General features: G+C 39.4%; 1 long non-coding RNA gene across 1 annotated transcript; it reads right to left on the bottom strand.

Annotated features, from left to right (window-relative positions):
- Window positions 1-247: 247 nt before the first annotated feature.
- On the bottom strand, window positions 248-14,276 carry LOC137303981 (uncharacterized). The gene is made up of 3 exons (XR_010958496.1): window positions 14,142-14,276; window positions 3,656-3,788; window positions 248-541 (listed from the first exon to the last, which is right to left on the bottom strand). It is a non-coding gene; the product is annotated as an uncharacterized lncRNA (long non-coding RNA).
- Between the last annotated feature and the right edge of the window lie 808 nt (window positions 14,277-15,084).

The following is a 15,084-nucleotide window of genomic DNA, read 5'->3' as shown; positions in this document are numbered from 1 at the left end:
AGAATCATTTCCATCTGTGTAATGATTGATACCGTTCTTTTAAATATACATCACGTACAATAATCGTTGTTACAATCAGATTGCTTACAAATTCAAAAGTTCCTCTATGATTGCTATTAATGCAGTCCAACTGTTCAATAAATCAGTGCTTTCATGTACAGATAATATAAGAGGAAAGATAATAAATTCATGCTCAGATGGAGCTTGCTCAAAAAAAAAGGAAATTAATAAATATAAAAGCAGAGGTAATGTTGAATTTGTGCAAAACATTTGTTATGTCATAGTAGAAATAGTGCACGCAGTTCTGGGTAATCCATTATAGGAAGGCAATTGGAGATGTGGAAAGACTACAGCCAAGATTTCACAAAATTATACCAGTAATGAGAGGCTTTGGTGATGAAGAAAAGCTTGAAACATTGGGGACCTTTTTTCAACGGAAACAAAAAAGGTTGGGGGTGGAGGGATCTATTAGAGGATCTCAAAATTAAAATAGGTTTTGAGAGAGTAAATGGTGAAAGGTTGATTCCACTGCTTGGTGAGTCTGTAACAAAGAAGCAAAATTTCATGATTATCACTAGAAGAACAAAGAGGGAACTATTTTTTTTCATCCAGGGGGTTATTGAGGTTGCAAGTATAAGATCATTTAAAAGAGAATGGTATTTGAAAAGGACACATATAAAAGGATACAGGGAAATGGGATTAGAATAGATACTTTCAGTTAAGAAGCCAGCATTAGCAGAGACTCTGGGCCAAATGGCCCCTTTCTGTGCTCTAATTTCTATGATTCTATAAATTAAAATAGTAATAGTTTTTTCTAGGTGTATGTCCTGTTTCTTAGTAACTGGGCTTGGCTTGGTGCTGATTGATACTGGGGTGGTCATATTCAATGCCTACACATCTCAATACAAATTTGCTGTAATAACCACAAAAGTAGATTTATTGCCAAAAATAATTCCAGAGTAGTTGCAGAGCATTAACATTATTGCAAATAGGAAAGTGCTTGGATTCCTAATTATGTTATGTTGTATAAAAATTCAATGTTATTTATTTAGTTCCAGCAACTTTTACTTTGTAAATCAAATTTTTAACACATGAAGAAACTATGGAATGGCAATACTTTATATATGGAGAATATTTATATAAAGTATATATTTAGCCACCCAACAATGACTCTATATAGCTACGGCTAGATCCAGGATCCTGGTCCTGCCCACTTCCTATGTAGCCAATTATTAGCTTGAATAATCTGATTTGTTCCAATTAAATATTGGGAAGACCGAAGCCAAAGTCTTCGGGCTCCGCCACAAATTCCATTCCCTAGCACCACTCCATTTCCCTCTCTGACCACTGTCTGAGGATGAACCAGACTGTTCGCAACCTCGGTGTCCGATTTGACCCTGAGCTGAGCTTCCAACCCTATATCTTTTCCATCACCAAGACCGCCTACTTCCACCTCCGTAATATCGCCTGTCCCTGCCCCTGTCACCGCTCATCGGCTGCTGAAACCCTCATCCATCCCTTTGTTACTTTCAGACTCGACTATTCCAATGCTCTCCTGACCGTCCTCCCACCTTCCATAAACTTGAGCTCATCCAAAACTCTGCTGCCCGTATCATAACTCGCCTCAAGTCCCATTCACCCATCACCCCTGTGCTCAATGATCTACATTGGCTCCTGGTCCAGCAACGCCTCGATTTAAAAATTTTCATTCTTCTGCTCAAATCCCTTCATGGCCTCGCCCCTCCCCATCTCTGCAACCTCCTCCAGCCCTACTACCCTCAGAGATCTCTGCGCTCCTCCAATTCTGGCCTCTTGCGCATCCTCGATTTTCATCACTCCACCATTGGCAGCCGAGTCTTCAGCTGCCTAGGCCCTAAGCACTGGAATTCCCTTTCTACGCCTCTCTGCCTCTCTCTCCTTCTTTAAGTCACTCCTTAAAACATGTCTCTTTGACCAAGCCTTCGGTCACCTGTCCTTATATCTCTTTATGTGGCTTGGTGTCAAATTTTGTCTGATAGCGCTCCTGTGAAGCGCCTTGGGACGGTTTCACTACATTAAAAGGCGCTATATAAATCCAAGTTGTTGTTGAGTAGAATGAGAACCATTAATGAAATACAAGAAAATCTAAGGGCTCAATTAATTTCTACCCAGTGCTGCAAAAAAATGTTTTCTAAGTTGTTCACTGCTGGTCGAATAGGATTTTAAAAAAAAACACTTGCTTAAATTAACTTTTCAATCACCACCAACAGTTATTGGAGCTTTAACCAGTTGAAACTAATCCTATAAAAAGAATAAAATGTACCTTTCCTATTCAGAAGAAGCTACTGGTGGGATAACGAGGATCATATAGCAAAGTAAGAAACAATGAAGGATTGGAGACAGAGGAAGAAATACCATTTGTTACTTGCAAACTTTAGAGTTTCTTTGCAATGTACTGAGCTTTAGCATGCTTTACAATAGCCCAGCTCTCAAGTCAATCTGAAGCCACAACTCCCACTTGAAGCTGAATCAGATCAGTCCCCGTCAGTGATATCATGCAGCAGCGTGGCAGTAAGATCTGATTTGGCGGGCGGGCCTCCATTAAAGTAAAGTTTTGGTATTTTTAAAAAAAATTATCAAGGATAACTTTTATAAAGATGTATTTTTGAAAGTAAGATGGGGCAATTTCTGCAATAAAAAAATATTTTAGGCATTAACTCATTAGCAAGGACCAATATCTACTATAGTTTCAAACACTGTTACTAACAAAAATTTATTCAGGATCCCAAATCATTGATTGATGCATTTTATTGCATACTGTACAATATAAATTAGCTGCACTTTGCATTTTATTTTATTTGTTGCACATTTCAATAGGTATTGTGCAACATGTACAACTTGACATAGTTGTAGTTTAAAGAAGCATAATTGCTCAATGGCAAGTTTTTGCAAAGACTCAGTTCCCACCACTGCCAGGAACAACCTACTCGGAAAATTCTGTTAGAACACCGCCACGGAAAATATGAAGCATCAGACCCAAAAACTACTGCACTATAAACTTTAATCATGTGCATTTTGCTGTTAAGTATTGTCACTAAGTAGGTCGCTCATTCTCTTTTCTAAGAAAAATTTAGATGATGATGACGACAACGATGATGATGTCCCTTTAACTATTGAAGTTGGGTTTTGAGTCCATTAAAGAACATATGGAACAAGATAAGAATTCCCAATGCATTCCACCAGCTACTTCTAAACGATTATGGACAATCTGCGCTATCTTGGACTCTACCAAAATTATTTAACCTCCTGAAAGAAGAGAATCTTAACAGGTAAAAATTTAAAAGAAAATAATTAGCTCGGAAAAGGCACTTACCTTCGTCAATCGGCAGCTCCCGCCTCCCTTTTACTGCTGAGTTTCCCGACCCCTGGGAAACCCGCGAGGCAATTGTTAAATTTAAATCAGGCTCCGAATTGCACTGTGGGAGCCTGATTTAAATATGTAAATGATGTGGGAGTGTCCAAGGCAGGACACTCGTAAACCTCGAAACCCGCCGCTGTGAAAATGGCAACGGACATGTACGCGACGGGTTGGGGACGCATTTCCCGTTTAAAATTCTTTTTAACTCCCCTCCGACCTGTCGGAGGGGAGTTAATATCGAGGCCCAAATATACATACCTTATATCTTGAAGCCATATTATCTAATCAACTTTCTTCCTGGTTCACATTCACACATCTTAGCAGGGATTTCTGAGTCGTAAGCATGTTACATCCTGCTTGTACATGTGCACTGGCTCCCAGTATCTTGATTCTAAAAGTACAACAATGTAATTTTATGTCATGATTGGGTGTGAACAGTGCATCGCTGCTGGAAACGTTTTTCTTGCATGATTAAGTTTAGTGCAGCTAACAACTCAGCTGAAATACATGGTGTGAAACCGTCAGTCATTCACTAGGTTCAAATCACTTGCATCAGTGGATGTAAGGTACTATTTATAAACTAAAGTCAATTATCAATTGAGCTTCAAAATCTTGTTCTGATTACAGCAGAAGCAGTATGAGTTTTATGAAGCTAATGAGCTAGTATTTAAAATGCTTTGAAAGCATTATTGCTAGGCCATAATTATTTATCAGAATACTATACTGCTGTTGTTGCAGCCTGCAAGTGTAAATTGTATGCAAGACGCCATTCTGATCTTTTAGTAAGAGATAGAAGCCTAGAAATTACTGATATTAGCCGATAAATATTTAATATTTTAAAATAAATAACACCTCCATTCAAATAATGGACAGAGGAATGTGATACAAAAACATGAAGTGTTCTTCCACTAATATTGCGAATGGTAATTTCTCACCCTTGGGATTCTGTATCTTAAGAACATAAGAAATAGGAGCAGCAGTAGGCCATTCGGCCCCTCGAGCCTGCTCTGCCATTCATTAAGATCATGGTTGGTCTTCTACCTCAAATTCACTTTCCCACCCTATCCCCATATCCCTTAGTATCCAAATATCCATCGATCTCAGTCTCGAATATGCGCAATGACTGAGCATAAACAGCCCTCTGGAGTAGAGAATTCCAAAGATTCACAACCCTCTGAGTGAAGAAATTTTTCCTCATCTCAGTCCTAAATGTCCTAAAAGTCCTCAGGCTGACCTCTTATCTTGAGACTATGACCCCTAGTTCTAGGCTCTCCAGCCAGGGGAAACAGTCTCTCAGCATCTACCCTGTCAAGCCCTCTAAGAATTTTATACGTTTCAATGAGATCATCTCTCATTCTGCTAAACTCCAGAGAATATAGGCCCATTCTACTCAATCTTTCCTCATAGGACAACACTCTCATCCCAGGAATCAATCTAGTGAACCTTCATTGTACCCTCTCTACAGCAAGGAGACCAAAACTATACACAGTACTCCAGGTGTGGTCTCACCAGAGCCCGATATAATTGCAGCAAGACCTCCTTACTCTTATACTCCAACCCCCTTGCAATAAAGACTAACATACCATTTGCCTTCCTAATTGCTTGCTGTACCTGCATGTTAACTTTCTGTGATTCATATACAAGAACACCCAAATCCCTCTAACTACCACCATTTCTTAGTCTCACCTTTTAAAAAAATTCTGCTTTTCTATTCTTCCTACCAAAGCGGATAATTTCACATTTCCCCATTTTATACTCCATCTGCCACTTCTCACCCACTCATTTAACCTGTCTATATCCCTTTGCAGTGTCTTTGCATCCTCCTCACAGCTTACATTCCCACTTAGCTTTGTATCATCAGCAAACTTGGATACATTACATTCGGTCCCCTCATCCAAGTCATTGATATATATTGTAAATAGCTGAGGCCCAAGCACTGATCCCTACGGCACCCCACTAGTTACAAGCTGACAACACGAAAATGACCCGTTTATTCCTACTCTCTGTTTTCTGTCCGTTAACCAATCGTCAATCCATGCTAATATATTACCCCCAATCCTATAAGCCCTAATCTTGTGTAATAACCTCTTGTGTGGCACCTTATCAAATGTCTTTTGAAAATCCAAATATACTACATCCACTGGTTCCCCCTTATCCACCCCGCTAGTTACACCCTCAAAAAACTATAATAGATTTGCCAAACACAATTTCCCTTTCATAAAACCATGCTGATTCTGCCTAATCATATTATGATTTTCTAAGTGCCCTGTTACTACATCCTTAATAACAGCATTTTCCCTACTACTGATGTCAGGCTAACTGACCTATAGTTCTCTGTTTTCTCTCTCCTTCCTTTCTTGAATAGTGGGGTTACATTTGCTACCTTCCAATCCACGGCGACCGTTCTAGAATCTAGGGAATTCTAGAAGATCAAAACCAATGCATCCACTATCTCCACAGCCTCTTTTGAAACCCTAGAATATAGGCCATCGGGTCCAGAGGATTGTCGGCTTTTAGTCCCATTAATTTCTCCAGTACTACTTCTTTACTAATATTAATTACTTTAAGTTCCTCACTCTCATTAGATCCTTGGTTCCCCACTATTTCCGGTATGCTTTCTGTGAAGACAGATACAAAATATTTGTTTAATGTCTCTGCCATTGCCTTATTCCCCATTACAATTTCTCCTGCCTCTGCCTCCAAGGGACCCCACATTTACTTTTGCTAATCTCTTTTTTACATATTTGTAGAAGCTCTTACAATCTGTTTTTATATTTCTTGCTCGTTTACTCTCATATTCAATTTTCTCCTATCAATTTTTTGGTCATCCTTTGCTGATTTCTAAAACCCTCCCAATCCTCAAGCTTATTATTCATTTTGGCAACATTGTAAGCCTCTTCTTTTAATGTAACACTATCCTTAACCTCTCTAGTTAGCCACGCTTGGATCTCTTTTCCCGTGGAGTTTTTATTCCTCAAGGGAATGTATATTCGTTGAGAATTATGAATTATTTCTTTAAATGTTCGCCATTGTTTATCTGCCAGCATTTCTTTTAATCTAATTTCCCAATCTACCTTAGCCAACTCGCCCCTCATAACTACGTAATTGGCATTATTTAAATTTAAGACCCTAGTTTTTAATTCCTGATTTATACTCTGTCCAACACTATAACTGCTGTTCTAGGCCTATAAACTACTCCCACCAGTGTTTTCTGCCCCTTGTTATCTCCTAGCTCCACCCATATTGATTCTATGTCCTGATTTTCTGAGCTAAGATCCTTTCTCACTACTGACTTTATTTCATCCTTTATTATCAGGGCTACCCTCCCCCCCTCCTCCTCCTCCTCCTTTTCCATTTTGCCTATCTTTTCTAAAAAAGTCAAGTACTCTGGAATATTTAGTTCCCAATCTTGGTTACCTTGCAATCACGTCTCAATAATGGCTACTAAATCAAACTCATTTATGTCTATTTGTGCCATCAATTCATCTATCGGTTACGAATGCTTCGTGCATTCAGATATAGCGCCTTTAATTTTAACTTTTTACTATTTTTCCCTGATGTGACCTTAGTCACTAATGCCCTATTACCTTTGTTAAACTCTCTGTCCCTTCCTGACACATTGCTTGTTTTTACTCAAATCACTACTCTGCTCTACAACCTTGACTTTTCTCTTTAGACTTATAAATTTACTCCTACCTGAACCCTGCCCCCCCCCACCGCCTTATTAGTTTAACGCCCTATCTACCACCCTATTATTCGATTCGCCCGGACACGTCCCAGCCCAGTTTAAGTGGAGCCCATCCCAAAGGAACAGCTTGTTCTTTCCCCAGTACTAGTACCATGCCATATGAATTGAAACCCCTGCTTCTCAAACCACTCTTTCAGCCACGCATTTAATCATCTAATCTCTTTGTCCCTCTGCCAATTTGCGCGTGGCTCAGGTAGTAATCCAGAGATTATTACCTTTGAGATTCTGCTTTTTAATTTGGACCCTAGCTCCTCAAACTCCCTCAGCAGAACCTCATTCCTAGTTCTACCTATGTTGTTAGTTCCTACATGGATTACAACAACTAGATCCTCCTCCTCCTCCTGCTGCTTCCAGTTCTTCTCTAGCTGCGAGGAGATGTCCTTCACCCTGGCACTGGGCAGGCAACACAGCCTTCTGGACTCCCGGCTGCAGCTGCAGAGAACTGTATCTATCCCCTAACACTACCACATTCGTTTTGCTCCCCCCACTTGAATGGCCTCCTGTATTACGGTGCCGTGGTTAATTTGCCCATCCTCCTTGCAGTCTTTGTTCTCACCCACACAGGTAGCAAGTATTGCGTACCTGTTGGACAAGGACAAAGGCTGAGGCTCCTCCACCACTGCATCTGGGGTCCCCTTACCTGCCTGACTCGCAGTCACATCCTCCTGTCCTTGACCACTAACCAAATCTAAACCACTACCTAACTTAAGGGGTGTGACTGCCTCCAGGCTCAAAGTGTCCAGGTCACTCTTCCCCCTCCCTGATGCATCGCAATGGCTGCACCTCCGACTCCAGTTCAACAACTCTGAGCCAAAGTTCCTTGAGTTGCAGACTTTTACTGCAGATGTGGTTGCCTGGGAAATCTTGAAACTTAAAATTTCTAAACATGTGTAATACTGCCACTATAAACAATATGAGCTGATATTTGTGGACTGCGCTAGTCTACAGATATATGCCAGGCTACGTTGTGAACTACTGAATGCTATTCAATATTTAGTGGCCCTCAAATGGTATTTCTCTTTCCTGAAGCACTAATATGCTATGTTTCCATTTTAATTTTACAAATATGCATGACATGCTGCTGTACACTACATTCTGCAGTGGGTTGCAGCATTTTTACTGTTCATAGTGTACCTAAAACAAATCTGAATTTATTGGGGGAAAATCTCCATTGTTAATATTTGCTAATGATTGAGTGAAATTTGCTAGAGCAAGGCTAACTTCATGATTTTAACGGAATTTATATTTAAACATTCAATTATGTTTTTCATAATTCTGGACGTTACAAAGTCATGCCATAATTCGATTCTGTCCCAGGTGCCCATTTTTTCCAAGATAAGAATTTATTTTTTCTATCCTTCTGTATTGAACTTAACTACTGTTGACAGCCCTGCAACAACCTATTAAAATATAAATTACTTAAACTTGCAGATATATTTTCTAGATCAAGTTTTACTTGTAGGGTTGAAATGTCAACATACTGTTCTTTTCTACTGCTCTAAAATACCTACTGTATTTATAAACCTAAGTGATACATAATAAAATTTGCAGATCCCAAAATTGGTGGCCATGTAAGTGGAGATGTGCAGGCGTACTTAACCAGTCTTCAAGAAATTCCACGGTTCTGACAAAATGGCTGACATATGGCATATGCATTGTACTAGGTGTTTATAAACAGAGATGCAGAATGCTGTATTCGGTGATGCATATTGATGGACACTAATGTTTGTTTTATTGATGTATTTTTAAAATTAACAAATCAGTGAAAATCAAGGTACAATTAGCTACTGGATCTGCAGCAGCTTTCCTGGTGGCCCAAACACATCCTCCAAGGTATGATTTAATAATTTGACAAAAGACTAGTAATGCCTAAAAAGAATAATTAAACATTTGTGCAGAATTTAGAAAATTTAATTTAATACCCTTCTTGACTTTACAGCATAAATTTTCACATTAGGGTAAATAGAATTGAATTAGACAGTTGGAATGTGCATCTATTTCCATTTCCTTATGCTTCAATCAATACAGCAGTCAACTGGTTTAGTACATAGAACCATAGATGTTTACAGCATAGGAGATGGCCATTTGGGTCACTTTATCTGCACCAGCTCTTTTTTGTTACAGCAGTCCAAAACTAATGCCAAAGTTCTGCTTTCTCCCCATAGCCTCATATCTTCCACTATTTCAAATATTTATCTATTCTTCCCTAAAAGATACCGCAGTCTTTGCCGCAATTACTCCTTAGGGCAAAGCATTTCATGCTCTGTGCAAAGATATTTCTTCTTACCTCTCTCCTCACTAACAATTTTAAACCAATGACCCCTTCTCACTGACTTCCCAATTAGAGGAAATACCATTTCCCTATTCATCCTATCAAAATTCTTCAGAATCTTAAAAACCTCTATTAAATCTCTTCTCAGCCTTCTGTTCCTGCAGAAATAGTCTTAGTAGCTCACATTTCTCCTCATAATTATTGTTCCTCATCCCTGCTATCATCCTGGTGAATCTATCCAATACTCTCTATGGATTTGATGCCCTTTCTATAATGGGACACACAAAACTGCACACAGCAGTCTGTGGCATAACCATTGCATGGTACAAATTCAGCATAATCTCTTTCAGCTAGTACTCTTTGTCCCTATTTATAAAATCCAAACTGCAATTGGTCTTATTCATGGCTTTATCTACATGCACACTAATTTTCAAAGAAGTATGTATTTGTAAGCCTTGGTGTCTCTATATCTCCACACCTCAAGGTGTCTTTTCATTGGGGAAATATTCCCATTCCTTGTTTTTCCTCCAAAAATGCATTAACACACACTTTCCCACATTAAATTACAGCTGCCACCTGTCTTCCCATTTCGCTAACCTTTTTACATCCTCCTGAGGTCTTTTACAGTCCTACTCGATGTCTGTCAAACCCCCTAAATCGGAGATATTAGGAGGGATGATCAAAAGATTTGTCAAAGAGGTGGGTTTTAAGGAGGATCTTAAAAGGAAAAGAGGGAGGTGGAGAGGCAGAGATTTAGGGAGGGAATTCCAGAGCGCAGGGCCTTGGTGGTTGAAGGCAAAGCCACCAATGGTTGGACGAAGGTGGGGGGGGGGGGAGGATGCACAAGAGGCCAGAGTCGGAGGAACAGAGAGTTCTGAAGGATTGTAATGTTGGAGGAGGTTACAGAAATAGGGATGAGCGAATTTAAATTGGAGGCATTAGGAGACTGGGAACCAATGTAGGTCATCAAGGACAGGAGTGGTGGGTGAATGGGACTTGATGCAGGATAGGATACAGGCAACAGAGTTTTGAGTGAGCTAAAGTTTATAGAGACTCAAGAAGTTTCCACATCTTCAATAAATCCGATAATTTGAGGACTAGCAGCAGAAAAATGCCATGAAAGCTGCCAGAATGTTGTAAAAGCCTTACTGGTACACTAATGTTCTTCAGGGAAGAGAATCTGCCACCCTACAAGTGACTCCACTCCTACAAAATGTGACTGATTCTTAATGCCCTCTGAAGTGGCCTAATAAGCTGTTCAGTTGTAAAACCACCTCATGGGAATTAAGGATGGGTAATGAATACGGCCTTGCCAGCATCACCCATATCCCAAAATCAAAGAAAAAAAACACCCTTTATTAATACAGTTACTTCTTCAAAAAACTATTACTTTCAAACATGATTTGCCTTTAAGAAATCCATGCTGGTTGCCTTTGATTATCCCATGAATTTCTGGAAGCTCACTAATTTGATTTCAGATTGTGGCTTCTAAGAGCTTGCCAACAACTGATGTTAGATTAACTAGTCTATAGTTAAATACCTTATCCTCATCTCTGCTCTTGAACAGAGATGCCACACTGACTAACCTCCAGTTCCATAACACAATTTCCAGATTGAAGGAGAATTGAAAAATTGTAGTCAGAGCCTACTCTCTGGCTTCTTTCAACAGCCTAGAGTGCACATCATCAGGACCCGGTGACTTATTCACTTTGCATTCTGCTAATCTTTTCAGAACCAATTCCTTCTCTACAGCTACCTCTGCCAATTCCACATCCATAGTTACAGAGTTCTGGTTTGTTGCTCTATTGGGAATATTTTGAATGGTTTGATTGGATCAGTTTCTCTTTTACTGGTAGAATTCCCCACTCCTTCTGTGTGATCCAGAAATTTGTACACATAGATGTATGATGCCTGAACTATATTGGATAAGAAATTTGTGCATTCATACAGTTTTTATATATTATATGTTCTCCTGTAGCATTGTTCAGAATAAATTGGATATGGTGTTTTACAAGGACAGCAGAGGAATGTGGAATGTACAATGTATTATTTTGCCACCAAAGGCTACAAAGTTCAACTGCTGTTAAGTAAACACTGGGTGAGGTCAGTTTAATTGGTATTCAGGCTGTAGGCTAGATCATTAGCTTTCATGATCTTTTCTTAAACTGTGTAAGGTCAGTCAGGTTGCAGACATTTTGGCTCCTGTGTCAATTACAGTATTTTCAAGTGCTGGGCAACTTCATAGATTGCAAATGATTGCCTTTATTTCTATACACTTTTTAAAAAGTGCAACAGAGAGTTTTGAATTATGATAATTGTAAGTCTGGTAGACAGAAATTGATGTACTGTTTTATTATATTAGCAATAGATACATAGAGAGATGGATAGATATATAATGGCATTAAGTGACAAAACAGCAATTTATTCTGATACCACAAACCACAGTAGCAAAGCTTGGACGTTAGGTAAGTCATTAGTACATCACTGCCTATTTATTATTCTTTAAATTATGTAGCATGTAGTTTTCTTTTAAACATGGTTTGTTTTTGAATTTTTTTAGTGTTACGTGGCATGGATACTAAGTACAGGCGGAATGATACGGGGTAAGGATAAGAGAAATAATTATGATTTAGGAGCTGAAGATATACAGTATCATGCAAGTAATACTATAATGCTGTGAAGTTTTATATTAGCACTGGTCTCGTGGAAATAAAGCATACATTTATTATAAATATAATGTACAGTATACTGATAATTCAGTTACTTTTGCATTCAAAAATTGAATTGTCCAATAATTCAAATTAAGCAACATAAATAACATAGGAAAGTAGGAACTTTAGACTAAAAAAATTGAATTAGCAATTGATTTGAATTAAATGACTTTGAATTAAGAGTTGACTGTAATTATAAGCAAATTCACACAATATCAAATAAGAACTTATAAAAAATGTTTGAAGGATATGGGTAATGCAGGCAAGGCTGCATTTTATTGCCCATCCCTAGTTGCATGAGTTGGTGTTGAGCCTTCCTTTTTCTTGAACCACTATAGTCAATGTGATGAAAGAAAAGGGCATACTGAATGAAAGTGAGACTATTAAGATGGATAGATACTTACATACACAGGTACTGATAGACATTTTGAAACTATTAAAAAACAAATAAGCTGTGTTCAGTATTGTCAAAGGGCAGGGATCTGCAATCTCTTTGGGTGTACATCAACCCAATCATTAATGGATATAGTGTTATACAACATTAAAGCTGAGCTGTGGCAATTCTGTAAAGACAACAAGTCTAAATGTGAGGTCATCCATTTTGGATCAAAAAAGGATAGAACAGGGTACTTTCTAAATGGTAAAAAGTTAAAACCAGTGGATGTCCAAAGGGACCTAGGGGTTCAGGTACATAGATCATTGAAGTGTCATGAACAGGTGCAGAAAATAATCAATAAGGCTAATGGAATACTGGCCTTTATATCTAGAGGACTAGAGTACAAGGGGGCAGAAGTTATGTTGCAGCTATACAAAACCCTGGTTAGACTGCACCTGGAGTACTGTGAGCAGTTCTGGGCACCGCACCTTCGGAAGGACATATTGGCTTTGGAGGGAGTGCTAGAATGATACCCGGACTTCAAGGGTTAAGTTACGAGGAGAGATTACATAAATTGGGGTTGTATTCTCTGGAGTTTAGAAGGTTAAGGGGTAATCTGATCGAAGTTTATAAGATAGTAAGGGGAACGAATAGGGTGGATAGAGAGAAACTATTTCCGCTGGTTGGGGATTCTAGGAGTAGGGGGCACAGTCTAAAAATTACAGCCAGACCTTTCAGGAGCGAGATTAGAAAACATTTCTACACACAAAGGGTGGTAGAAGTTTGGAACCCTCTTCCGCAAACGGCAATTGATACCAGCTCAATTACTAAATTTAAATCTGAGATAGATAGCTTTTTGGCAATCAAAGGTATTAAGGGGTATGGGCCAAAGGCAGGTATATGGAGTTAGATCACAGATCAGCCATGATCTTATCAAATGGCAGAGCAGGCATGAGGGGCTGAATGGCCTACTCCTGTTCCTATGTTCCTAAAATAAAAATCGGAAACAAGCAGCTGATCAGCCAGATTCTCAAAAAGGTACCTCCACATCAGAGTGGCACTCCTGATTTTGTTTCAATATAACTTATTAGAATGGGGAGGGGGAGGTAGTTTCCTCTGCTGTATTTCTCATCACCTGTTAACAGTGGATGCAACTCAGCTGATTAGCCAATTGGCAAATGGTCTCATTTACAAGGCTGCCTGTGCCAGAATTTACACTCTTCAGTACATACCACCGTGCTGTGCAGATTAACGATGGACGTAGTGCCAACCAAAATCCACAAATAAAACAGTGTGCGGTGACTGGAATGGAAACTTGGCACAACCAAATTTACCTTAATGCAGTCCACTCCTGATAATTCAAAGTCCTTTTTACCCTAAAAATTAAGATGTCCAATAATTTGAATTAAGCAACATCAATAATACAGCAAAGTAGGGACATAGTGTATAAAAATGTATTATCAGACAATCTGAATTAAAAGAAATAGAGTGTCACTCGATCTAAAGTAGTCACCCATGTAAAATATTGAAACCTGGATTAGTTTCAGTGAAAATATGTGTTTAATTCTGCCGGCTTCTGTTGACAAGAACAAACCCCCGGCATGAACTGTGAATCCTTAAGTCCTAACTTATCTTACCTTGAGGAGAGCCACGGTCGTCCCCCATGGCGGCTCGCGCAAATGCGCGAGGCACTAACGCGCGCTCGCTCGACAGTTAAACCCTCAGGGCCGCGCGGCCGACGCGCGAAAGAGAGGCATTCAAATGCTAACGGAAACCTGACCTCAAAGTGTTGTGAACGTCACTCTCCTTCACCTGAACGACGCCAAGTTGTTGGGGAGGAGGAGCATAGCGAAAGCTCTACGGCTGCGCCACCTCACGCGACGATAACGACCTCGCGCAGAGCATCTGGAGCGCGCATGTGCAAAAAGTTATTAAGACGATCGGTGAGCGGCAGCGACGTTTGTCGGGCTGAATGAATGAATGAATGAACAGGAGCGCGCTTCGGCACTAACTCCTGGTATTTTTTTTTGAAAAAAAGAAATTAAACTTCTTAAGGGGGGGGGGGAAAGACGAAACAAGTTTGAATCGTTTAGATAATGGTCTTTTCTAGAAAATCTTAATACCCCAAAGCCTTTCTTGCATCAAAGGACTATGCGGCACTTTTACCGTCAGCTGCAAATACTGTCCTCGTTGCACGTTGAGGCATCGAACATAATTGAGTGAAAAGAAAATAATTTTTGATTCAGTGGGTTATTTTTGTTTTGGCTCGGTTCCTGTCTTTGTGGTGGTGGAGTCTGATTTTTTTTTTGTCGATTTCAACCGCCACACACAGCGTGAATATTTTTGCTAAGATTTTAATTTTTTAAAAAATAAATTGTGCAAGATTTGCACAAGAAAGCTACGCCACAGCCTCTTTTTTGACAGGATTTCTTCAGTTTTATATGTCAAAGTGCGTCCAACAAAAATGACATTTAATACTCACCCTCCCCCCCCCCCCGCCCCCCGCGCCAGTTAATCAAGCAATTTAAACAAAACAAAAAATGACTGTGTTATATTTATAAAGGAAGGAAGGAAAAGGCC

Source organism: Heptranchias perlo, chromosome 36 (genome assembly GCF_035084215.1).
Source record: "Heptranchias perlo isolate sHepPer1 chromosome 36, sHepPer1.hap1, whole genome shotgun sequence".
NCBI classification, from domain to species: Eukaryota; Metazoa; Chordata; class Chondrichthyes; order Hexanchiformes; family Hexanchidae; genus Heptranchias; species Heptranchias perlo.
Note: the sequence above shows the minus strand (reverse complement) of the source record. Positions and strands in the feature narration are given on the sequence as shown.